The sequence below is a fragment of the Pyrgilauda ruficollis genome, unplaced genomic scaffold (genome assembly GCF_017590135.1).
Source record: "Pyrgilauda ruficollis isolate IOZ18807 unplaced genomic scaffold, ASM1759013v1 scaffold20, whole genome shotgun sequence".
Taxonomy (NCBI): Eukaryota; Metazoa; Chordata; class Aves; order Passeriformes; family Passeridae; genus Pyrgilauda; species Pyrgilauda ruficollis.
In genome coordinates this window covers 6,284,786-6,287,346 of record NW_024519207.1, presented here as the reverse complement: position 1 = coordinate 6,287,346, position 2,561 = coordinate 6,284,786, and positions in this window count along the sequence as shown.

The following is a 2,561-nucleotide window of genomic DNA, read 5'->3' as shown; positions in this document are numbered from 1 at the left end:
TCGAATGGGCAAGAAGAAATTCACTTTAAATACAGCTTGGACGGCTGCCTAGAAAATGAGAGGGATTCAGTAGCTGAGGTTTACATTAGGAGTTGTGTTGGATGTTTCTCCCCATAAGCATGAGCAGCCAGGCGTGTCAGCCTGCAGAGTTTCAGGGCACTGCACTTAAAAGTGACTTCTTCCTTTTGCCAGATGTGGGCTGCTCCTGTTGGCATCTGTGGCAAAAGAGCAGCCAGTTCAGCTGGAGCATGCTGGGGCCTTTCAAGAATATTTATGGATGTGCATGGCTGCATGATCCATGACATAGAACCAATAAGCATAAAAGTGAATCTTTGTTTCCTCTTGTATAAGCTATGTTTTATGTGAAAAACTGAAATTCACCAGCTGTCTTGGCTGCATTCAGCAGAATCTAGGCTGCTTAGGAGAAAACATGAGTATTTACTGAAAGAAATATTAAGAGATTAGTCTGTGGAGCAGTAAACACAACTAAGTAGTTTTAAGCCCAGGTTGTCTTAAGGAAAAGATTTCCCAAACACATGGCTGTAAAGAAGGGAAGTTTATAGAATAATTTCTTTAGCATGCCTAGAAATTATTCTGAAAATGGTCAATTTGAGTGAAAGATAATAATTTAAGGAGAATGCCAGGGATAAATTCTTATATCACTACAGGGAAGCAGTTGTTTTTTTCCCCCTACCTATCCATATCCTCCTTTTATATCTCCCTGAGCTGAGCCCATTCAACTCAATTCAACAGAAAATTACTCACTTTCTTCCTGGATTCGTTTTCTGCTGTTCTAAAGTGTTGAATTGGCTCAGCAGCAGATGAGAAAAACCTGCTTAAAAGACATGCAGAAGGTCTAGGCCAGGAGCACAAGAAGAGAGAAGGAGGCAGATCATTTCCCTTTTCTGGCAATAAGGCCCCAAGCAATGCAAGGGTTCTTGTACAGCTTCATCCCCTTTGTGCTCTTTCTTTGTGACATGACCTCAGACCCCATCCCAAAAGTCTGTGAGATTGCTTGACCATCTTTACAAGGAACAACAGGAAGGGCACAGGAGGACTTTTAGCCTTTGGTTATTTTGCCTGTATTCCTCAGAAAATGGACAGATTCAAGCCTAACCTCAAACACCTTTTGCCCCTAAGCCAGGTTGTGCTGTAGACCAAGCACCGGTGCTCGGTGGGGATGTGTGTGGTACAGGTAGGGTTGATCGTATGTGACTGAGCAAGAGAGATTTGACATCAGCTGCAGTGCCAGGTCCTTGTCTTTTTGGGCTGTGAGCTGTGCCTAGTCACGTCCTCAACAGTTCCCCCTTCTGCTTTGCATCCATTGTCTTTCATCCTGCTCGTGCTACTGACGTCATGCCCTTGTATCTCCTTGTCCCCTACTTTTTAACCTCGTTTTCCCTCTGTGTCACTATGGTCTTTAAAAAGGATTGTTTGTAGACACTTTTATTAGCAGAAAGAAAAACAGAGGAAGACCACAGAGAGAAGGAAGCCACAGAATAAACAACAATTGAATTTTGTCATGAGAACTTCTTTTGATTCACTGCAAAAATAAATAAATGTCTCCATATCAGTTGGTAAGGAGAGGTGGACAAATCTGTTTTACTGTCTAGAACATTGTTTTTCTAACTTTGTATCTTGCAGGAGCAATGGCAGCATGTCTGAAAATGTCAAAAAAGTTTCAGAGATGTTTTTCTTACCTCTCCCTGACTGTTCTAACTCTAAATATTTTCATCAGCACACAAACATAATCATAACTCCTGACGCATTCTCATGGAATAGCACCTGATGTCTGTTTTCAGTATTTCTGGCCATAACTAAACATGGCAGAGTCTTCCCCAATGAGTATTTAACAGAACTGGTGTTTTAGCTGCTCAGACAGCTTACATTAAAAACGAGCAAGAGACAGCACAAGAGCAACACTCCGTAGCCATGGCATGTATGAACATCAGGTTTACCTGACTTCAGGACAAGTGCTAGAATCCTCCTCCTAAGAACAAGGAGAGCACTCCACTGGAGAGCACCCCGGCTGATGCACCTGGGGCTGTGACTCCCTCTGCCTGAGCATTCCCTGCGTGTCCCCTGCCACCTGCTCTTCTCCTCGGGTCATCCTCTGGAATTAACTGGCCCAGCTGCCCCCACGGCCGTGCCCGCAGCTCGCCGATGTACGGAGCAGGGCAATAACCACAGGCAGATGCCAGCCCGGTGCCATGGGGATGGGGAAGGAAGGGATCCCGGGGCTGTTCGAGCAGCACTGCTGTTTCATGCAAAGCCACGGGCTCACTGCAAGCGAGCTGCTGCCTCCTCGTCGTGCTGTGTGCCCTGTCCTGCTGGCAGTCACGGGGCTGACCCCGTCCTGCCTTCCCGTGATATTCCCTCCTTACAGCCGGCTCTGACTCCCTGCAGCAGCCCGGCACGCAGCCGGTGCTGGGCTTAGCGCAGCGCGATCCTCCCGAAGGAGCCGCACTCCGCTGCCGGCGGGACTGCGGCCGCCGGGACAGCCGGCCCGGAGCACCTGCACCGCCCGGAGCCGCCCCCGGGGCCGCCCCGCCCCGGCCTGC